Source organism: Heliangelus exortis, chromosome Z, assembly GCF_036169615.1.
Source record: "Heliangelus exortis chromosome Z, bHelExo1.hap1, whole genome shotgun sequence".
In the NCBI taxonomy this organism is placed as follows: Eukaryota; Metazoa; Chordata; class Aves; order Apodiformes; family Trochilidae; genus Heliangelus; species Heliangelus exortis.
In genome coordinates, this window is record NC_092454.1 from 3,009,403 (window position 1) to 3,033,643 (window position 24,241).

Below are 24,241 nucleotides of genomic sequence, written 5' to 3' on the forward strand. Positions count from 1 at the left end.
ATTGGGCAACTTAGAAACTAATTAGCTGAAAATTAAATTTTCCACTCTGCCAGCCCAAACACAATAAGATAGGTCTTAAGACACAGGAGACCACTTTGGAAAGGAGCAAAGGGTGAATGAGCCTGCATGCATCTCAGGCAGATCCAGCCACCCTAATTAGGTGGAACACAAAACCAAGCCCCAGGTCCTGCAGACCTGAGCTGCTCTCAGCATTTGTGGGGTCTCAGAGCCCTGAATGGTGCCAACATCAGGGAAAGTCTCTGTGGTCCCTCTGTGGTACCCAAATCCTCCCTGTCCACCTCCTTGCTATGGGATGGTCTCTGCCCACCTGTACATTCTGGTTTCTTTTAGAAATATAGAATTGTTTTGGTTGGAAAAGACCCTGAAGATCATCAACTCCAACCCTTAACCCAACACTGCCCCATGTCCCTCAGCACCACATCTCCAGGGCTTGGAAATCCCTCCAGGAATGATGGGGGCTCCAGCCCTGCCCTGGGCAGCCTGGGCCAGGCCCTGACAACCCTTGCCAGGGAGAAATTCTTCCCAAGCTCCAATCTAAACCTCCCCTGACACAACCTGAAGGTGTTTCCTCTTGTCCCATCCCTTCTTTCTTGGGAAAAGAGACTTCTTCTAGTAGAGGAAATCCTAGCCGGTAGGAATCCCCTCTTGAGTGTGATCAGGTTGCAATTAATTTGGGTTCCTACAAAAGGTTCTATTAGAAATAAACAAAAAAGGCCCTTCTGAATGCCTCCAAAATCTTTTTTTTTTCTTTTTTTTTTTCTTTTTTTTTTTTTTTTCTTTTCTTTTTTTTTTTTTTTTTTTAAAACACACAATGAGAAGATTCCATTAAACATTGCTAAAAGCCCTTCCCCACACCCCAAAAAGGCCCCAGGCCCCGACTCCACTCTGCAGTCCTCTTCCTTGTGGTTACCATCACCAAAGGCTGGAGAAACTGTAATTGTTCCTAAGCAAAGTAGCACTTCCCAAAGTACAGTATTTGCTTAATGGATCATTAAACCAATATAAATAACACTGAAGCATGCATGGAAGAGATGAGGATTTAAATGTAATTACACGGGGAAACTTGGAGCGTGACTTTCCGAGGCTGCAGAGCAGCATGAGGAGCATCACTCAAATAAAGGGATTCAACCAACCTCAGGAGGGTTTGGCTCTCCAAGGCACTGTTTCAGGTTTCTGCTTAGGGGGAAAATTTGGGGAGGGGTTCTAAGAGTCTTGTTTTATTCCTGGAATAGTTTACTCTGTAATGGCTCCAGCAAGATCAATGAAATGAAATTAAAGAGCCCAACCCAACCGTGTCTTCTGCAGCCATGGGAGCTGCTGGAAGTGAATTGAGGTATTGTGGCACTTGGGACCACTTTTGGAGAACATTTTGGAGTTGTCCCTGTGTGTCTGCCATCCACAGGTTCAAGCTCCAAAGAGAAACTCAATGATTACTTCAGCCTACCCACCCACCCAGGACTTTGCTGCTCCATTCATCCTGGAGAAGAGGAGGCTCTGAGGTGACCCTATAGCAACCTTCCTATATGTAAAGGGGCTACAGGAAAGCTGGGGGAGGGCTTTGGACACGGGGGGTAGGGAGAGGACAAGGGGAAAGGGGCTAAAACTTGGAGAGAAAGGGGAGATTGAGGTTGGAGCTGAGGAGGAAATTGTTGAATTTGAGGGTGCTGAGCCCCTGTGCCAGGTTTCCCAGAGAAGCTGTGGCTGCCCCATCCCTGGCAGTGTCTCAGGTCAGGTTGGATGGGGCTTGGAGCAACCTGGGCTGGTGGGAGGTGTCCCTGACCATGGAAAGGGGGTGGGAATGGAGGAGCTTTGAGGTCCCTTCCAACCCAAACCATTCCATGATCTGTGTGTGTTCAGTGGCCCAGGCTTCTCCTTCAGATGGGCCTGATGGAACCAATCACTTTTCCACAACCAAATGACATCCTGCAGGCTCAGATGTTGACTTTCACCTGGGAAATGAGATGAACAGGGCTCATCTGGGGGGGAAATCCACTGCATTTATGAGCAGGTGGCAACTGGAATCAGTTGGGTGGCCTCATTCTGGAGTCTCCTTCCTGTGGATTTCTCTCCTTGCCCCTTCAGTCTCAGCAATGCTGTGGCTGCCCCATCCCTGGCAGTGTCTCAGGTCAGGTTGGATGGGGCTTGGAGCAACCTGGGCTGGTGGGAGGTGTCCCTGTCCACAGAAAGGGGCTGGGAATGGATGAGCTTTAGGGTCCCTTCCAACCCAAACCATTCTATGATCCCTCCTGCCAGCTTGGACACCCCTCATCATGAGGACCTCAACCCACCTTTTTATTTACTAAGGGTTTTGCAACATGAAGACCCAATGCAGATTTATTTGGGAACACTGCTCCAGCCATAAAATAATGTAAAATTAAAATATTCATTTATATAAGAAAAAAACAAATCCTGCTGCCTGGAAGCTCTGTGCAACACAAGCAAAGCACACATGAGAGAACACCAAGATGTGAGTGGCCTCTGCAGAGCTAAATGAAGATTCAAACCACAACCAGTGGAGAATAAGTTTCCAGGGCTGTTTTCCCAACCTGCCATTGGTGAGCAGGAACTTGGGAATTGTTCTGATTTCAGTCAGCCCCACCTGGAACCTGCACAGCAGTCACCTGGTGTTGAGGTGTCCTGATCTCCCCATCATTGACCTGGCACCAAGAAATGCAAAGCTCCTGGGTGAAGGTCACGGAATGCTCCAAGAGGTGAATATTTTTTATTTTATCAATTAATAGCTGCATGACACTGGGTGACAGCTGTAGTGTCATTGGATTAAATTAATCTCTGCTAATCAAGCAGGTAAGATCAGGAGGCCCCACAGGATAATTTGTTTTCAAAGCATCAATTCAAGGGTGGTTTTGACTATGGCAGGTTGGTAGCTCAGAGCAGAGCTTCTGGATTTATATATTTTTGGAGAAAGAAGAGGTCAGCCTTGCATCTGGAGGAAACTACTGAGGTTGAGCTAAAGCCCCAGCTGCAAACTTGGCCATCTGCAGGCACTCTGAGTTTATATTTTAACTTCTTCTCTGCATGGGGAGGTCATTTAATGCTCTGAAAAAGCCAATTTTCAGGCAACCCTAGGGAAGCCTGGCTGGCTGGCCCAGCTCTGCACTCAATCAAAGTTTCTTATTCTGGTCGTTGTTACTTAAAAGCAGCATAAATAAATTTGCCAATAAAAAAAAGCAGTGTGCAGGAAAATTGCCATTGCTCTGATAACTTCAGTGCTCTGCCCACAAGGCAGGAGCAGTCAGGGGCTGCAAAGTGTCCAAGCTGACCCATGGGAAACCCAACATCTTCCATGTCCTCACCTTGAGTTTGGAAATAAAAAGCTGGGTTTCCCCTGCAGAGGAAGGGCCAAGCCAGTCCTCAGTAAGTGGACTGAGAGGACAGGAGGTCTTCATGATATTCCTGTTTTTAAATCTGGAGCTGAGCTCTGGCTCCTCAACAGTGGAGTTTGAGAGCTGTGGGTTTCACCCCTTCTCTGTGACCTCGGGACCTGTTGTCTCCTCAGGGAGATGTGGGGAGGAGGTGGCCCCAAGGACTGAGTGCCCCTGACCCAGTGTCCCAGTTTGGGCCAGGATAAAGGTGATTTTCTGCCTTGGACTTTTGCTTTCAGCTCAGTCTCTTGTCAGGAGCTGCACTTGCTGAAATGAACAGCAAGTTTTTCAGTCAGTGGCTGCTGCTGGGACTGATCCCACTCCATGGTTATAGTTACTGCTGGAGACTGGTGTGCAGAACCAAGGAACTGCTCAGCTCTGAGGAACATTTTGCCCTCCAGAAGGAGAAAAGGACTAAAGAGGTCACACCTGAAACCCTCCTTTGGGGAGGAACAGACAAGATAAGTGACCAGAATTGACCAAACAGAGTATTCCATCCCATACACCTCATACTCAGGATAAATTGGAGGGATCACCAGTGTCAAACCCCTTCCTGCTTCCCCTTCTTATCCTCTCCCTGTTTGCTTCAGCATCCTGGGAGGATTCCATCCCTTCCTCTGCCTGTGCTCCTGATCCATTCCAGCCTGGATCTGTGTGTTCCTGCCTCCAGCTCCCAACTGCTGCTGAGCCCAGGATTCCAGCCTGGGCTTTCCCAGGGCTGCCCTGCAGCCTCGGTGGTGACGTGAGAGTTATTGGGGGAGAGGGGAAAGGAACCTGGGGTCAATTTTCCTGTATATTTGTATATACTTAGTAATTTTCCCTTTTTATCATTACTGTTTCATTACAGCTGTGTAGTTTAGTTTCCAACCCATAAGTCTCTCTCCCTTACTCTCTTTCCTTTCTTTATCAGGGAGGGGGATTAATACAGAGCATCTCTCTCTCATGGTTTAACACTGTCCCAGCAACCAAACCAAATAACACCACGTTTCACCATGCAGACTACAAGCAAAATCTCTGCAACCCTCTCCTGTCCAAGCCACTGTGCTCTTATCACTTCTATTTGGGCAGATAAATAAGCAGCTGGATGCCCAGAAGCACCTACCAACCCTCCTTACTTCTCCTCAGCCAACCCTAACCCCAGTTTTGGACCCCAGTGCTGTGTTTTCCACACCCAGGTGATGCCAGCTGTGACCTCAGGTTGGTTGGGACACCCGAGGGGTTGGGATTTCCCTCTGCTTTTTCCCGGGATTGTCAGAGGTGACATTTCTTCCACCTTCCCGGACCTAGAGAGGGCAGCAGAGAAAAGCAGAGCATCCTTGGCCACGAGTGCCTGGATGGAGCAGGAGCAGCTGCGTTTCTGTATCCAAACACACTTCTCTGCGAGGAGGGTAATTTAGAGCAATTACACCGATTATTATTGCTTTTCTAATTAGTGCTTTTCCTACAGAATTAGCTGAGTGTTTATTAGGAGCCGCTTGTTGCCAGTAGCTTAACTGCTTCAGCACCAGTTTTTATCAAACGTTAGAGGGGCTTCGTTTTATTTTATTTATTTATATTTATACTTATTTATTTATCCGTCCCCCCCCCGCCCTCCCTCCCCGGCGTGTAACTGGTTTTGTTATCTGGTTTCACATAAAAGCCCCAATTAAATATTCATTTTGCTTTGTTACAGATGGCATTAAAGTTTCATGAGCTGTATGTTCTTGAAATTTAGGGGGGGGGGGGGGAAGAGAGGGAGGGAGTAGAGGGGTGAAATAACCTGGACTCTCCTAAAGTCAGGGACAGGTTCACGTGGGTTTGCTTTGGTAATAGGGAGGGGGTCCAGGGGGATAAAAATAAAAAAAAGAAAAAAAAAAAGAAAAAAGAAAAAAAAAAGAAAAAAAAATTAAAAACAACAGGAAAAAACCTTTTCTTATGTACTGTTGAGATTCAGCCTTCAACCCACCAGTGGAAGGGAAAAAAATTGCAGGGCAGGTGGAGTTTCAGTCCTGTCCCTCTTGAGTTGCAGCATTGAGACTGGTTCTGGGGGAAAAGGGTTTTCTTGGGGGTGAAAAGATGTGTTTTTTTTTTCACTCTCAGGCCTTTTTTCAGCAAGTTTGGTGTGCCATTATCCCGTGCAAACTTTCCTTGGTATAACTGGGGTGTAAATTCCCTGCTGTATTGCTGGGATGTGGTCACCTGCTAGCCACACCTATGGGAAGTGTTGGGATCAATGGTGCTTTGAGCTGGGGATTTTAAAAACAAAACAAATTAAAAAAAAATGAACTAGCAACAATTAAATCCTTACCCTCCTCTCTGACACGGGGTATGGGTATAAAAAGCTTGCATTTACCTTCACCAGTGCATGAAATTTTAAATTACCAGTGCTCAAGATACCTCATTTTTCCTCCCAGCTTTGCTCTGGGGACCCCCAGAAATCTATTTCTCAAAGGAAAAGAAAAAAAGTTTATGGTAAAAGTACAACTTTCTAAAAATTAGGTTGTACTGTAAGGTGAAAAAAGAGAAAAAATGCAACATTCTGACTATTTTTTTAAACTTTTTTAAGCCAGGAAATTTAAACCATAAGGGCAAAGACAAAACTGTGTTTGAAGCAAATGTCTTTCAATGCATCCTATGAAAATCCTTTTAAATACTTCTCTCTGAAGTTGCTCTTAAGATACCTCAGAGCTCTGAGTTGGTTTTGGCTTTGTTTTTTTTGTTTTGTTTTGTTTTCAAGGGGAAAGGATGGTTTGGCTTAATTTTTTTATCAATTCTCTTTGGTCATCTCTCATGCAGTATGGTGACTTTGGTAGAAATCGAGCACAGAAACAACAATGCTTCCCACCTGTAGTTGGAATTTAAAAGAAAAACGGAAAAAAATGAGGACAAAGTACCCAAAAAAAAAAAAAGAGGACCAAGTATCATATTTAATTTTTCTTCCCTTTCCCTTCCTTTCAGAGTGCAGGTGGGGATGGTGAGACATGGAGAGCCAGAAAGGAGTTGCCACCTTTTTCCTCCTTCTCCTTCTCTGGAGACTTTTCTGATGCATTTATGAGGGACCTTCCCCAGTTTTGGGAAGTTTTGGTCCTTCTCTGGCAGGAGGGTTGGGCTTGATGACCTTCAGAGGTCCCTTCCAACCCCTGACATTCCGTGGTAATCCAGTTGTTTTCAAAAAGCTCGGATATAAAAATATCTGAGGAGATTTAATAGTGATATATTGGGGTTTACCACATGGTACAGGAGAATTCCCACCTTCCATCAACTGCAGCAGGTGTTGGGATGAACGTGTGGGCTCTTATAGAGGGGTAGGAATTACTACCCATAATAAAAAGTTTTTAAATGGCAACATTTCTGTCCAACCTGGGTGACACAGGTGTGCCTGGCTTTCCTTCCATCAGCTGCCTCAAACCTGGTTGTGCCTATTTTAGGGTAAAATTGTCTAAAAGTGCTTGTCTTGCAGAAGCAGGCAAACAAAAATGCCCCAAGTGTTTCTGGATATTTTTATTTTGTGTGGCTCTGACTTTAATATGTATACTCTTATAAGTAAATTTATATAGGTAGATAGATTTAAGGACATTTTTCTCCAGGATACCAAGGCTTGCAGAGTAACTACTTGACAAAACATTGAGCAGAACATCAAATCCTCCAAATTATGTCCTACTTATGGGTTTCCAAAAGTGAGCTTTAGAATAAATTCCTGGGGATAAGTAGGATGGGAAATACAGAGTCTAATATGTGTACACACATCACAAGTGATGCTGTTGCAACTGTTCCAACCAAGGAAAGTGGGAAGATAAATGAAATTCATAGTCAATAGATCATTTCTTATCCCCCTCTTGGGGCAAGGGGTTCAGGTTTTGCTTGGTTTGGATTTATTTTTATTTTTATTTTGCCTGTATTCAGCAGTGAGTTCTCTGCAGCTATCCCTGAATTGAGAGCAGGAGCAAAGGGACTTTGGGATACCCAGTGGGACCATCCCAACCTTCCCAGGGTCTCCAGTCTCATCCAGACTGCTTGGGGATGGGGTCCTCCCAGGTACCAAAATTCCAATTAATGGAGAGTGTCATGAATTGCAACATTTGTTGTTGTTTTTTTGTTGTTGTTGTTGCAGACACAAATGACTCATTCCTCTCTTTGGTCAAAATGGAGAATTTTAAAGCAAGCTTAGTGGAGAGGGAACTATGAGGAATATGAGAGGTGAATGAAACCTGGGGGGGAAGATGGATCACTGCCATGGCAAAAGGTGGATTTTGGGGTGAAGAAAATGCTTACAAAAAAAACATGAAAAAAAAATATCTAGATACACTCTGGGAAAAAAAAGGAAAAAAAAAAAAAAAGGAAAAAAAGAAAAATAAGAAAAAAAAAGAAAAGAAGAAAGAAAAAAAGAAGGGAAAAAAAGAAAAAAGAAGAAAAAAGAAAAAAAAAAAAAGAAGAAAAAATAAGGGGAAAAAACAAGGAAAAAACCCAAGTGCCCCCAAAAATTTAGAAGTAGAGCATCATTATAAGTTAGTCTAAATATACATCTCAAAATATTATTTTGAGACTCTCTAAAACTGATCTGAAAATGTGATGCTCTTGGCCTCACCCCTATCTTTACACTAAAAAAAAAAAAAGGGGGGGGGGGGGAATGAAGCGTTTCTTTAACCTAAAATAAATTTACTTAACTAAGAGGAAAGGGTAAAAAACTTTGCTGATGAATCGAACTTTTTTCTCCAAAATTTTGCAGGGGTGAGAAAATAGGAGAACTTAGATCAACTTTTCCCATGGGATCCAGTGGAGGGTGGGTAGGGGGTGTCCTGGGCAGGATGGGGATTGGGTGACTCTGATCTGTGCCTGGAAAAGGGGTTTTGCTGCTCTGATTTTCTCTCCTTGTTGGGTTAAATGCAGCTTTTTTGGGGGTGTGAGGGCAGAAATATTGTTCTTGGAATGTTAATCCAGTTTTGGCATTTATATTTTTCTCTTCTATCACAATTCATCCACTTCTAGCTTGATTTTTGGTTAATTATCCTAAAGTCAACTTCACCCTTCCAATCCTGGTTCCATTAAAAGGTGAAAGGTCTTTTCTTTCTGGACAACCCATTTTCCAGAGGAATTTTTTCCAGAGGAATTTGTGCAGCCCTGCCAGGTTTTTCCCAAGCAGGTGAGGTAAATGGGGCTGGAGCCCCACAAAAATGCATAGGAAGAGGCTGGAATTCCTTGAAAGAATGGGATTTTCTTTTTTTTTTTTTTTTTTTTTTTTTTTTATGTGGGAAAGATAGAATCAATTTTTCTACCTCTTCTCAGTAATATTTAGGCCCCTTAGAGTTTTGCTTCAGAGAGGAAAAAGCACACAAACCCCAGTTGTGGATATGTTCATCACTCTGAAAAGCCAGTCACAGCTTTTTGTTTGAGTGGTTTCCATGAAATTCAGAAATCATAGAAAGTCAGTGGTTGGAAGGGACCTCAAAAAATCACCTAAATTAGGTGAGTTAGAATTTGAAAAGTAATTCTGGGCACTTTGTCATGCAGATGGCATCAGTTTTTCTATTGCTGTTGCAAATACAGGGACCTGGCCCAAGAAACCTGAGGGTGTTCCAGCATCACCCCAAAAACACATTTAGGAGCCACCCATGGAGTTAATTCTTTGAATTTTATGTTTTTACCATTTATTTTCATTCCCTTGAAATTCTTTCTCTGGTATATTGTTGTCCTGCAAGTTTAAAGATGGTTGTGTGGGGAGAAGAGTGGGAGGCAGATTCCATTGAGCCTGGGAAAAGCAAAACAAAAATCCCACAATTCCATTTCAACCAAAAGCAGGATTTAGTAGGCTTTTTGGTTTGTTTTGTTGGGTTTTTTCACCTTAAAATTTAAAATATCGTTGATTAAAGGAAAAATCTGATTCTGAAACAACCAGATTTTGTGAAGCTAGCCAAAGTTTTCCAAAGTTAATGATTCAAGGAGAGAATCCCACGGTTTAGACTGAAGCCTGAAAACCTTGGGGTCTCTGAAATCCAGCTTGAGAGCAAATTCCTGGGGATTAGTGGGATCAAAAATTACACCAAGCTAATACATGTACATACACACAGGGGGAGAAAAGCTGTTTTCCTAACAGTTTCAATCATGCAAAGCAGACAGGGATGAATTAAGTCCAGGTTGGATGGGTCTTGGGTGGCATCCCTGCCCATGGCAGAAGGTTGGAACCACATGGTTCTTAAAGTCCCTTCCAACCCAAACCAGTCTGGGATTTGCTGTTCCTATGAGTTTTGGTTGGTGCAGTTTTTCAGCTTAACTTTAGTCCTAACCTAGTCCTAGGTGAGGTTAACCCTACCCTAATTTTCCAGCCCCAAGGCAAGTCCACGGCAGTGAAATACTAACTTGCAAGTAGCATCCCGCATGAAGGACTCAAATTCTTCAGACAAATTTTGGCTGGGGAGCAATTAACTTCCTATCCAGGTCATCCCCATCTTCTTTCCAGAACTGATGAGGGCTTCCTGCTCCGTTGCTTTTTCTGGCTTTCCCCAAAATGACTTTTTTCCCACATGCAAATGCATCTTGCACTCAGGAGGAGCTGTGACTATTTCCTTTCCTCCGGCAGGGATGCCAGGTGTGAGGAGCACCTTGTCTCCTGGAAAACCCTACTTTGGAAGACTGGGAAGCAGACAGGAATGGTGAGGGATCTCCAAGAAACAGTCATGGAGAAAACCCCAGCAAGGCAAGGGCAGGAGACCTCCCAACCTCTTGGTGTGAAGATCCGACCAGTTCCCTACAGGTTTTGGGCTGGAGGTTGGAAATTGAGTTGGGGTTCCTGGAAACAGAGCATGGAAACAGCAATGCCCCAGCAGGTTAAGGAAAGGCTCCTCCACCTAAAGGATGAAAAGAAAAAGAGATGGGGTTGGGGGGGGGGGGGGGAGAAAGGGAGAGAAAAAAAAAAAAAAAAAAAAAAAAGAGAGAGAGAAAAGAGCTGCTGCCATTGAATAATTGATGAGTTTCAGACCAATCAATGTGACAGCAGAGCAGGGCTAATTAAAGGTTTCTAAGGAATCCCTGTAGTAATTTACTCGAATGTAAGAAGTTCATTCTCTCTCTCCCTTTTTTCCTCCCCCCTCCCTGTTCCTAGGAATTCCAGTTTTAGGCTTCGGCGGTCTCTAACCACCGCTTACTTTTCCCCTCCAGGGGTGTGTTTGCTATGGAAATATGCAATTAATATTGCAGCCATCATAATTGCTAATTATTAAAACAATACTAGCCTCACCCCCACCCCCCCGCTTTTTTTTTTTTTTTTCTTTTTTTTTCTTTTTTTTTTCTCCTGGCCTACTTTCTTGCTCAAAATCATTTAAATAACAGGGAAAAAAAAAAAAAAAAAAAAAAAAAAGAGATAAGGTGGTTGGGGCTGAGCTGAGCCAGGATGAAGAGAGGAGCATGGGTGGGTTTGGCTCTGATTTGGTGCCTTCCCACCACATCTACCTGGAAACTCAGGGCAAGGTGATGCTGTCAGCTGCCACAGCCTTGGACCATGCCAGAAAATTCCCTGTGATGCTGGAGTGACCCTCACCCATTTAGTGATGAAGCCACATGGATGGTCCCATTTTTCTGAAGCTGCCTCCATGGTTGGTGTCCCAGTGCTGGCTGCAGCTATGAGATATTAATAATTGGTGATGAGGAATTAACTGTCAGAGGTGTGGGTTGTCAGGAGAAAGGAGAATCATGCAAGGGACCTGGTCCCTGGAGGGATGGGGATTCCCTCAGCCAGGACCTGCCATCCCTCTAAAGAAAGATGGGGGTTTTTTGTTAACCCAGATGTTGGGATCCTGGCAGAGCAGAGCAGAGCATGGCCAGCTCATGGTGCTTTCTGCAGGAGTTAAACATGCAGAAAAGGTTTTTCTGGTCATACTCTGAGCAAGAGTTAAAATATCTTAAGGGTGAGCTGCCAGGGGAACACTAGAACTGGTTCTGGTTTCTCACCATGTTTTCCATCCCAACTCTTTCCTGCCCCATGGCTTGAATCACATCATGAGGGACCTGGATGAGGCTGGGATGGGATGGGATGGGATGGGATGGGATGGGATGGGATGGGATGGGATGGGATGGGATGGGATGGGATGGGATGGAGGGAGCATGCACAGGGTTTCATGTGAGGTCGCAGGGACTGGGAACCAGCAAGAGGATGTGGTAAGAGCTGCTGGTGTGTGGGGAACTCTCCTGGAGCTCCTTGCCTTGGTAGCTGCTGCTGGTCACAGAATCAGAGAATCCTAAAATGTCAGGGGTTGGAAGGGACCTCTGGAAACCATCCAGTCCAGCAGGATCACCTCATGTAGGATCCCCCAGGAACAGATCCAGGGGGGTTTGGAAGCCTCCAGAGACTCCACAACCTCTCTGGGCAGCCTGGGCCAGGGCTCCCTCACCCTCACAGGACAGAAGTTTCTCCTCATGATGAGCTGGAACTTCCCATGTTCCAGCTTAAGACTGAGAAGGTAGGAAACTCAAATAACAGACTGGGCTCAAAACCAGCACAACCAAGGTCATTAATGATGGCAAAGACGTCTCCAGAGATCAAGTCCAACCATCAACCCAACACTACCATGCCAACTAGACCATGTCCTGAAGTGCTATGTCCCCCTAATTTTTTTTTTTTACCCCCTTCCCAGATGTGAAAACTACTTGGCATGGTTTTCTTGGCCCAAGTGAGGAAGGATGAAATCCCTGTTCCCCAGGGTGCTGGTGGCCTCTGGCACTCAGCTGTGTCTGCACAGAGCATCATTCCCCCAGGAATCCTGAGGGGATCTGCTGGGGGGTTTAAGGAAGCAATGTATGTGGAAATAAGGCTTAAAAAAGAAAAAACTCTCCTCCTGTGTTGAGGTTAGCAAAGCAGCCCTTTTCTCCTGCATGTAAGTGAAAGCAAAAAAAAAAAAAAAAAAAAATCAGCAGGGTTATAATAAAACATGAAAGGCTTATGTGTAAGCTGGGAAGCAAGGCTCTGAATGGCTTCTTGGTGGTCTCAGGTGGTTGAAGGTGTAGCCATAATGCAGCAAGCAATTAGAAACAGGTTTTCTATTAACCAGCTTACTTTGCTGACTGCTTTGATGGAGCTGACCTTTCCCTCCCAGCCCATCCTGCAGCAGGTGACAGGTTGGAGACTGCCTGGCCCTCAGCCTTCAGCATTAAGCACAGGTTTGGGTCCCATCTATCTTCTCTTTCTTCTCTTTTCCTGTCAGAGTTTTGCTGGCTGCAGAGCTGGGATGGGGTTGAGGACTGGGTTGTGGCTTTCACCACTGCATGGTGCAAATCTCGGATGGGGAAGGCAGGAGGAATGGGCTGGGATCCTCTTCACTCCTTAAAAGCAAATAAAAAAAAAATCCCAGAAATCAAACCCTGGTGGGTATGGGATAGTTTTAGGAACTTTATTTTTTTTATTTTTTTTATTTCTTTTTTTTATTTCTTCTTTAATTTTCTTTATTTATTTAAATTTATTTATTTCTTTCTCTCATGACAGTGGATGCTTCACCTTTAAAACTCCATATTTATTTTGTAGCACTGTCAAAGGATCGTTACAGATGTTACCAGTGACTTCCCTGGAATTGCTCCCATTTATCCTGGGAGTGAACTCTGTTAAGAGACAAAAATTTTCCATATTTGCTGAGTTTTTTTTTTCAAACAGTTTCAACTCAGTCATTTTTTTTTTTTTTTTTTTTTTACTTTTTTCCCTGCTGCTCATGAAGCTCTCTGGAATGCACCTGATCTAGCTTCAAACCCACCACTGGTACTGCTGGGATCTGAACCAGTAATTTTCAGCTTTCTGCTGCTTTTCTGAGGTGTGCTCTGCTTTCCAACATCTTGTGGGGTCAACCACAGGTGGAATGGTCAAGCAGGGGTTGACTTCAGCAGGAGAAAGGGAATTGCTCCCAGCTCCATCCTGTAGGAGCAAATTGGTTGGGACTGGGCATGACAGAGGTGGAAATGCTCAAACTGTTACAGCTCCATCTCTGTGGCTCTGGTCTCCACGTGGATCTTCCCCACACCTGAAGCTGTGCCTTTTGGGGCTGGATAAATGCAAAAATACAGATGCAGAAGCAACTGCTCGAGGTTGCCAAGAAGCCAAGTGGGCAACTGAGTCTGCTTCAACAATTTTTAAACATGTGCTTATCAGAGGTTTGACCAACAAATCTTCCAGGTCTCTTCCCCTGGCTTGGTGTCTTCCTCATCTCCATCACACTGAGAGCACCTCAGTTGCAGTTCTGTCTACCTGCAGCTTAGGGAAGGCCAGTAGTAAATTATTTAAAATAATTCCCACTGTTGGTGCTTGCAGGCTTGAGCACCCCTCTGAAACACTGCCAAGAAGTTCCACACCAGGTTCCAAGTCATGTGTCCAACTCATCTCCTTCCAAACCAAACCATTACATCTTGGTGGGTGAGTTGTGGGGTCAGGAGTTCAGCCCTGACCCTGAATTCTGAGGGTCTTGGAACCCATTGCTGGTTTTGGGGAGGTAACCAAGCCATGGATAAGCTCATCCCCACCTCAGTATGGGTTGACAGGACTATCCATGCCAGGAATCAACTCTGCTCTTGGAGAGCAGCAGATGGTTGAACAAACTAGACCGTTAATCCAACCAAATTATGGCAACAGATGTTTGAAGATGTTCACATTCAAATTCAAACTGTTCCCTCTCTTGGATAAACTTGGTGGGGAGAAAGAAAACCAATTTTTCATCCGGTAATTACAAAGTGGGGAGAAGGAAAACCAAACAACCCCCTCCCCCCCCCCCCCAAAAAAAAAACCAAACAAACAAAAAAAAAAAAACCCAAAAAAAAGGTGGTTGTGGTAAAATGCCATTTCCCATCACCTGTCATCCAGGTGTAAAGGGAAGAGAGGTGGGGACCTCACACCATAAGAGATGGAGCAACCCTGGTGCTCGTCCTCACAACCCTCCTGGGGTGGCTGGAGCATCCCAAGAGGAGAGGAACTGGTTAAAGCCACGGCTCCTGTGTAGCAGCAGGATGTGCTGGGAGGGCAGTGAAAGATTGTTGGGCTGTAATGATGCACGGGGGGCTGTATGGAAATGCCCACCAGCCCTGGGCGGCGGCAGCGAGAGGCAGAGGGAGCGTTATTGATGCGCTCGCCTCGGGGAGGGAAGCGGATAATGGATGTGGGATGTTGGCCGTGCTTTGTCATCAAACGAGGGGCCTGAAAGATGGTGCACTGGAATATTATCAGTCATTCCTTGATCAAGATGTAATGCTCTTGGGGTCCTTCTCTTTTTTTTTTTCTCTTTCCCCCCCCCACATCTGCTCTGGTGAACGCTTTTATTTCTCACTCTTTGACCTTTTCGCTCCGGTGTTCGGGATGCTCGGATCCCTTCCCCTCCCCTCTCCCTTCCCCCAAGCCTGAAGATACTGGTGTGAACTCAAGGAAATCACATCTCCAGGTCTGCGTGGCCTCATCTTGAAAAGACCTCTTGCTTTTTATTCACCACCACCACACCACTAATAGATTTATGTGTATGCACACACATACTTAAGTTTTATTTCTACGGCGCCATAGGTAAGGGTAGTGCTTCAGAGACAAATAAAAAGGTCAGTCCCTGCCTTGAGATTGCCATAACACAGCAAGGGATGGCAAATAAGGGTTTTTTTTATTACATCTCACCTGTATTTAGGCAAATCAAACAATTGCATTTTTTACAGCCCTGTGTAATGGCCTGATGCAACCAAATGAGACCCCTCTCCCAGGGAGTTTAAGCAGCATATTAGCTTTATCACTTGATGACCCATAAAATGGTTGTGCACCCCTTAGTGATTACCTGACTTACTCAGCACAGCTCTGCAGGGAGGATATTTAAACATTTTTTGCATTATCAATTTGATAATGTCATAGCTGTAGTCGTCAGCCTTTTCAAAGCAGTGCTGACTTTGTGTTTTTTTTTTTTTTAAATCTTCGTGTGGGGTGTAAACCAAGGAAGGGGGGAGTGGAAAGATAAAAATAATGTTTGTCCGTATCTTGGAGGTCGGAACTAGAATTTGGGGCATCTTCTCTCTGATGTTTCCTCATATGAGAACGGGAGGGAGTGGAGCATGAGACAGAGATGCAGAAGAGAAAAGCAGGGAGAGTAAATCCTCCACATCACCTCTGCAGGATGCACATTGCAGGAGATTTTTGGGTTGGTCTTCTGGGCTCTGGAGCACTAAAAATCATAGAGTGGTTTGGGTTGGAAGGATCCTTAGAGGTCATCTAATTCACCTCTCTAATTCTAACCCCATGTGCAGGGACACCTCCCACCAGACCAGGTTGCTCCCACTTCATCCCCCCTCACACATTGCAACCAATTTTTGTGTTTTTAATCATCACCTCTCCACAGATTTTCTGGTGCCACATCACTGTGTTCATGTGCTTGGCCAGGGTTTGTTTGCCCAAGTGCCACCTTAGGAGCTGCTCACAGGTAAAGGTGGAGCAGATGGTGAGCAAACCCTCAGCAGCATCCCCAATTCATTCACCTCTCAGAAACACCAAGTGTCACTTTTCTGGACACAAAAAGTGACTTTTACAAAGTGGCTGTTGGAGAAATTGATAATTAGAGAAACTCTCTGCATTGGCCTTAAAAGGAGCATCTAAAAAAACTGATAGGCCAGACATCTCCCCCACTTCATTTGGGGCTGTTTCTCCTTTCTTGTGAATAACTCGCCCCATGAATATTCCCAAATAAAGTAAATAAGGGATGTGGCCACCAGCATTCATCTGTAGTTAAATTCCAAACTGCAGCTGGAAATGGGGGGGAAAGTGATGTAAATGGAATGTCCTTCAGTGCATAAATGGGGAGGTATGAGATCCCAAAATAGTCCCCTGGGACAAGAATTTCCTGATGAAAATGGTTTGGGGCACCTAAGTTCTGGGGGGCTGTTCTGTGTGTAAAGCAGTTTAGAGAAAAAGCTATTTTTTCCCATCTTGTTAAACACTTCAGGGTTTCGAAATTCCTCTTTTATTCAACTTGGATGGAAAGGCAATATTTTGGAAACTTTTTAAAATTAGATTTTTGGGAAAGAAAAGGTCAGTCTGACAAAAATTTCCTTGAAAAAAATCCTAAATTTCAATTAGATGGTTTTTTGTCTTTTTCCTACTGAAAAGATGATATGAAACAAAGCATATATGAAGATGAATTTTTTTTTTTTTTTGTCTTTTTCCTACTGAAAAGATGATGTAAAACAAAGCATATATGAAGATGAATTTTTTTTTTTTTTTGGATAAGAATTGAAACGAGGCAGTTTTTTCCCCATTTCTTTGTAATAAGACTTGATGCAATTGGTACAGACACAAGCAACTCCCTGGTGTTGCCAGAAGTGCATTTCGCCAGGAAAATGTGTTTTTACAGACCACTCTGCTTCTTGCTAGGTACCATCCTCCCTGTTGCTATTTCCCCCTGGAATTATTTCCTCTTCCAGGGTCTTCTGAAGTTAAACCCCACCAGCTCTATGGCCCAAGAGTCCCTCCCAGTTTGTCCCAGTCACCATACTTGTGTGGGCACTGTGGTTTTGAGGGCCTGGAGTTGACTTCAGATGAGCTCCCATCTTGAGATGCCTCAATGCACCCAGTGGGAGCTCCAGCTGCTGGGGAAGCTGTGCCTCCTAGAGGAGGTTATGTCTTTTATCTGCCACCCCTTTGGAGATGTTTTGGGTTGTCTTGTGCCCCTGGATCCCTGTTTTTAGGCACCTCATTCCCACCTCCTCTGCCATTTGGTCCAACCTCTTTTTTTGAACGGAGGATGCACCGGGATCCGCTGAGGCTCCATCACCATGAAGTGGATGAGATATCCCAGCATCAAGACTACCTAAATCTCCCCCACCATGTTGCCCAAAGGTCACCAAACTTGATGAGCTGAGACCAAAAATCCCACCACTTTTGGCCAGCAAAGGAGATCAACGGTGGAGGTTCTTCTGTTGCCCTCCCAGCACAACATCTCCTTCTCCTCATGGCTTGAGCAGCATCAAGGGTCAGGTGTAAAGAGTAAACTTCTGATCTTTATGGAAAATTCTGAAGGGATGGGGGGAACTCCCTCTTCTTAAGTAATTCTGAAACTTCACAGACCTCCCTCTTTTTCCTGACCCTCTTCCATCAATCACACTGAGACTTTGCCTGTCTCTGGGGGAATTCTGTAAGTAGATATCACAAAGGGTTTGTGTGGCACAGTAATAGATCATCCATCCTGACATATGCACACTGAGCATATTGGTAGTAAGATTTACTCCCCAGGAGCAGCCCCCAGAGATAGATCTCAGGCCTTAGTTAAAGACCACTGTCTCTATTTATTATCTTCCCCATGGTTCCAGAGTTGCTTTGATCTACAGATGGTGGCTCCAGCTTCATAACTGGAGAAGGAGAGTGCTCTGGGGTGCTCTGGAGTCACCTTGGGCAAGTCCCTTGCTCCTAGATCACCCAAAAAAACCCAGCATCATTTCACACTTGTCGACGTGGCTGGGAAATTTTGGATTTTTTTTTTTTAGGACATGGGGGCTTTGCTTGTGTTGCATTGGTCAGTGGGAACTTCTCTTTTGGCTCCTGAGGTTCAGTCCACTGGAGATGGAAAAGGTGGGAAGGCTGCAGGGCATCACACAGGAGCTGTAAGAGGAGGCATCACTTGGTGGTATCTAGGGCAACATGAGGATGCTGCTGAGGATGCTGCATGTTCCCCACATGCACCTGTGGGGAAGGGTTTTATAGGGAAAGGGGGGGTTGGCAAATATGTGCTTGGGGTCCCGTTTTGCTTGGAGACGAGGAAGAAAGGAGGCGGTAGTGACTACTTCCATTTTTCATTAATTTTTCCTCAAAATCCATTCTGAGGCCCAAAGCTGCCATCTTGGCTTTGATGTGGGAGGCAGCTGGACTAGGTGACTGTTGCAGGTCCCTTCTAGCTGGATTTATTATATTATTTTTAGCTGTGACCCCATGGATCATTTTTCATAACAGTTAAATTCCTGCTGACCAAAGAACCCATCCTTCCCTGGAAAAATGTCAAAGTGATGATGACTGCCATCTGCATGGCACCAACTGGAAAGTCCTCAGGTGAATAAAGGGAAAACTGAGGTAGGTGGCACTGACCCATTTCTATTTCACTCACTATAGCATGTGCTCTCTTTCCATATGCACCAAACACTGAAGCTTTTCTTGCCAATTATTGCTGCTCCACCAAGAGTGCCCATCACCTTAGAGATTACTCTTATGATTTTCCAGATTGATTTTGGATGTCCAACCAAAAAAAAAAAAACAAACCAAACCAACAAAAAAAAAAACCCAAAAACCCACCAAAACCAAAAAACAAAAAAACCAAAAACCAAAAAAAAACCCAAAAAAAAAAAAAAAAAACCAAACCAAAAAAACAAAAAAACCAACCAACCAACCAAACAAAAAAACCAATTGACCAAAAAAAAAAAAAAAATCATAAAAAAATCCAGGATTCTGTGAGAAATATGTCTTTTTAAGCAATTTTTTTTTTTTTTTAATTCTCTCTAATACAGCTTCACCCCAAGGCTTGCTAAATCAGGACTCTGCTTTGGCTTTGACTGTTCTTTGGTGATTTCTGAGACTTAGAGAAAATAATGCTGCTGGCTGGTAGGGGGTGTCTGTGGGTGTTAATTGGTGGCAACAAATTCCTGAATATTCTGGTCTATAAATCCCGAGCCTAATGCCATGACTCCTCCATCAGTGACTTCACTCCCAGCCTATTGGCACTTTAAGTTCTGGCAGTCCCCTTTAACCATCTGTATTGCTTTTGGTATCTACAAAGGCACGTTTCCAGGAGGAATTTGAATTACACTGAAGTCAAGAGGAGCCCCAGATCACTTCCAACACTCTTGGATACTGAAGTTGCAATCCTGAGATAATGTAACTTCAATTAAAGGGAAGTCATCCCACGGATCTGCCTCCTGACCCCAGCTGCTGCTTGAACATGACATTTGCCAATGAGCAGAGTAAAACAAGCCCAAGGTATTGAGTCTCCTTAAGGCACCCTCTCCTTTTGTTATTTTTCATTTTTGTTTGCTATTCTTTTTTTCCCCTATAGTGGCTTTACCCACCTGTAATTGCAATAGAAAGAAGGAGCCAGGAGATATTTCTTTGAAGACGAGACAGTGGTTGTGTTATTATGGCGTATTATGTTACTTTCCATTAGACCAAAAACTTTTCATCTCTAACCCTAGGAGGTGACCTACAGTAAATACAGTGTCATATTTAGCTTTTGTAAATAGCTTAGCTCTCATCAATGTTTAATAGTGGGGTAAATATCACGTTCTCTCCACTTATTTACATCCGCACAGCATCACAGAAGGTTGTTGGTATTAAATATTCATGGTGAGCTTCAGTGAATCTATGCTTTTGTCAAGAGTGCACTGGGCCACACATCCTTTTTTTTTTTTTTTTTTTTTTTTTTGGCCTCACACATTTCCAAACCACATCAGCTGCCAAAGAAAGAACTGGAAGTGCACTATCAGTATTTTCAACCAAACTGCCCCTCAGCTGGGTGGCTGCAGCTTCCATGGGCTTCACTCAGCTGGGAGGAGGGAGGAAAATCCTGGGCAAAGATGTGGGTGGCTGACCCACCCCTTTGACCTTAGTCTATGTATCTTTTGCATCCCAGGGCAAGTCCCTGTGGAAGGATTTCAGAGATTTATGAAGGCCAGGATGGATCAGGTAGTCTGGCTTGCTCTCTGTCTCCATCCAGTGACCCCCTTGATTGAGCCAAAAACTTGTGTCTGCCTGAAGTGCATCTTCCAGGGAAACTTCCATGCTTTCTTGGCTGGAAGACATCAATCAATGGGGAATCTACCGTATCCCTTGGCAGCCTGCTTGATGTGTGCTTAATTAATTGGGGAATTACCAAAAAATTCTAATGCCACACTCTGATTTTCCTGGCTTTTTGTCTGGGATTTTTGTTGTGCCTTTCCTGGTGGATTTTCAGATCGTGCCTAGTACCTTGTGCTTTCTCCCTGGGAAGGGCAGGTTCTCAATCTGATGATGGAGGGTGATAATTCATCTCTTTCTCTTGATGTACTAAATCCATGGGGATCTTCCCCACTGTCTGGAGTTCCTCCAGTTACAAAAAAGTGCTGTGGAGTAATTTTTATCTCACTTTTTCCACCTCATCTCTTACAGCTGAGGGATGTACTTGGTACTCCAGGTTCAGTCTCTTCTTGGCCAAAAGGAGGGCAAGGGAGCTGGGGAAGGGTCTGGAACAGAAGTCTGCCCAGGAGCAGCTGAGGGAGCTGGGGGTGTTGATCCTGGAGCAAAGGAGGCTGAGGGGAGAGCTTCTGGCTCTCTGCAACCCCCTGAGAGGAGGTTGGAGCCAGGGGGGGTCGGGCTCTGCTCCCAAGGAAGAAGGGATGGGAGAAGAGGAATTGAGCTGGAGGTTTAGATTGGAGCTTGGGAAGAATTTCTCCCTGGCAAGGGTTGTCAGGGCCTGGCCCAGGCTGCCCAGGGCAGGGCTGGAGTCCCCATCATTCCTCCAGGGATTTCCAAGCCCTGGAGATGTGGTGCTGAGGGACATGGGGCAGTGGTGGTTGCTCCAAGCCTGAATTTCAGAAAAACTTTTCTCAGGCAATGAGTATGGACTATTGATGATCCACATGCTTTACATACCCAAAGAGATTTTCACCAAGAGGTCATTTCAGGCCTGTAAGCAGGGATGCACAGAGCTGTCAGCATATGTGGTGTTGGCTGTGATGACTTCTCCCTGACCTAATATTCATAGATCTGATGTTCACCCATATTGGAGCATCTCTGTTGCCTTCCCTCAAATCCCTCAAATGATACAAAAATCCTCCCATCCCCTCAAATGATACAAAATATAATTTGTATAAAATGATTATACAAATGTGGGCAAGTAGAAAATGGGCAAATTGGGCAGAGGAGGTAAAAGAGCAGGTCTCAGTGGAGACAACAAAGGCTTTGTGCTTTTGAGGTGTTCATTTTTAAATAATCTCCAAGAATGCTTCATCTGCAAGATGACTTCTCTTTTCCTGGATGGTACTGGTGCTGGTTGGGGGTCATGGCTTATGCTCCAGTGGTATCAGAAAGGTATTGGGCCTGTTGAAAAGCAAGTGTAATTGAGTTTAACAGCACTGATTTTACATGGAAGGATCATTCTGCACTTAACCCACTCCTTTACCCTGTTTTCCCTTATTTAAATGGTTGGTATATAATTTTTAAATGAGATGTTCCCTAGTCTGTCCTACCAAAGACAAGGAAGACAACAAGAGGGACAAAGAGCTTCTGGTTTTGCTGTCAGACTCCTCTGATTCATTACTGATTCATTACTGATTCATTACTGGTTCCAGTTCTGGAGTCCCCAACAGCAGAAGGACACAGAGCTCCTGGAAGGTGTCCAGAGCAGAGCCACTCAAATGCTCAGAGGGCTGAGCACCTCCCTGGGAAGCCAGGCTGAGGGATTGGGGTTGTTCAGCCTGGAGAAGAGGAGGCTCCCAGGTGAGCTCAGAGCAACCTTCCAATATCTGAAGGGGCTCCAAGAAAGCTGGGGGAGGGCTTTGGACACGGGGGGGTAGGGAGAGGAGAAGGGAAATGGGTTAAAACTTGGAGAGAAAGGGGAGATTGAGGTTGGAGATGAGGAGGAAATTGTTGAATTTGAGGGTGCTGAGCCCCTGTGCCAGGTTTCCCAGAGAAGCTGTGGCTGCCCCATCCCTGGCAGTGTCTCAGGTCAGGTTGGATGGGGCTTGGAGCAACCTGGGCTGGTGGGAGGTGTCCCTGACCATGGAAAGGGTTTGGGAATGGATGAGCTTTCAGGTCCCTTCCAACCCAAACCATTCCATGATTCTGTGATTCTATGGTTCTATAATTCTATGATTCCATGACTGCTTGACTTTGGGTGGCCTTTATTTAGCAAGAAATGCCTTTTCTGCCCCACCTGACCCCAAACCATTAAAGTAATTGCAGAAACCAAGAGGGGCTGTTGGTTGATGCTGGAGTTGATCAAGTGACTCTTCTACCAGAGTAGCAGCCTGGTTATTTTTAATCAATGCAAATCAAGTTCTGAAGCATCCATTATGTCCTGGTTTGTGGGGGACAAACTAAACTACATTACAAAACACTTTAAGCCTCTCTCTCTCTCTCTCTCTCTCATAAAATTTCCTGCCCTCTGAAATCTCTTACGACCTAGTTGCAGCCTCACAATGTCAAGCCCTAATCTCTCCATTAAAAGCCTTTTCACCTATTTCCTCAACTGCTGCCCAGTGTGTGTATTTAGAAAAAAAAAAAACAAAAAACAAACCAGCAGCTTTCAGAGCCATTAAAGGCTCAGGCCAAAAGTAAAGATGATTTTCTTATGGCTGAGGATGTCTGACAGCCCAGGGGGTTGGACAACACCATGTTCTTCAGCTGACCCTTATTTAAGAGAACCTGGGAGTGTCTGGATTATAATGCTAAGATTACGGTGGTATTTAAATATTATGTTATTAGTCAAATACTGACATGTATAAACCCAAGATAATTTGGAGGGGAGATTGAGAAAGGGAGGGGAATCCACTGTTGAGGCTCAGATTCAAGCTGTTAGATTCAGCTCCCAACTGTGTCTTTAAAATTATGCTTTTCCCCTCTTAAAAAATGCTGTGTTTATTTACGGCACCAAATTAAATCTTTCCTCTCTAAGTTGGTGACCCTGAAATGTTGGGTTTTTTTTTTAATATTTTTTTATTTTCAATTTACTTATCATCAAATGACCTCTTTAATTAAATCAAGCATGTCCCATTTGTGGGAGAGGTGTGTTAAATCTGCCTCTTCCCTTGGAGGGAAGGAGAACCTTGAAATCTATGTGATCCTTCCTCAATTTCTAAATTCCTGAAACTCCCAGGAATCTTAAGAAGGACAATCAAGAATACCCAAGGACTTTTGCATCTCAAGGAAGAGCCCAGCTGCCCAGAGGGATGCTTTGTTGAGAAGAGGTGGGACAAAAACCCAACTTAAGGATCTCTCCCTGATCCTTCAGCCTCTCCATAGGAAGAGCAAGGACACATGTGAGGTCAGAAGACTCAACCCTAGAAATTTAGTTTTTTCTACTGAATGGGCAGAGGGACCAGTCCAGCTCTCAGCAGCATGGTCATGGGTATCTGAAGGCAGGGGAAATGTTTTCCACCTTGGCCCACATGGATCAGCTGCTTTGCAAAACACCATTGGAAGGGAGCAGAATCCCATTTGTCCCCCAAGGCAAGGAGACCACGAGTGCATGGGATCTGCACCACCTTCCCCTGTGGAGAAATAGGACCCAGCCCCCTGAGAATTCTGCAGTATTTCTCCTCTTTTAGCTTTGACACCATCCTTGGGGTGACCCAACTTTAGGTCCCTCATCTTCAGGAGCTTTGGGTTCCCTTCTGTAAAAGGGAGGGTGTTTGCAAAGCCCCTCAAGACCTACTGCTGCAAAATGTAAGGATCAAGTTATTTTGGAGACATCCAGTTATTTGGAGGAGGGGAGGGGGTTTCCCCCGGGAAGCCACTGGTGCAGCCTGAGGTTGTGTCATTTGCCTTCCCTTAATCTCTCACTTTTTATTGGGGTTTTTTTTTTGTGGTTGTTGCTCTTCACAGCGCCGTGGTCGCAGGATCCAGTTAAGCAAACCCTGCATTATCCATGCTACCTAACAGTGTGACATCTGTGAATGGCTTTCTAATTACTCAAATAAATCAGCATGATTGGAAATTCTTGAGATTTTATTGGGAAGGAAATTTATAGTAATTAAACCCAATTAATTTTGGATTTCTGTTAATCCTAAAGAAGGTTTCGGAAGCTTTGGGTTAGACCTGCATTGTCTCCAGGAAGTGATGTGGGTGGAAGAATGAGAAATTAATTGATTTTTTTTTTTTTGGACAAGATTATGATGATAATAGGAGAATTTTTCAA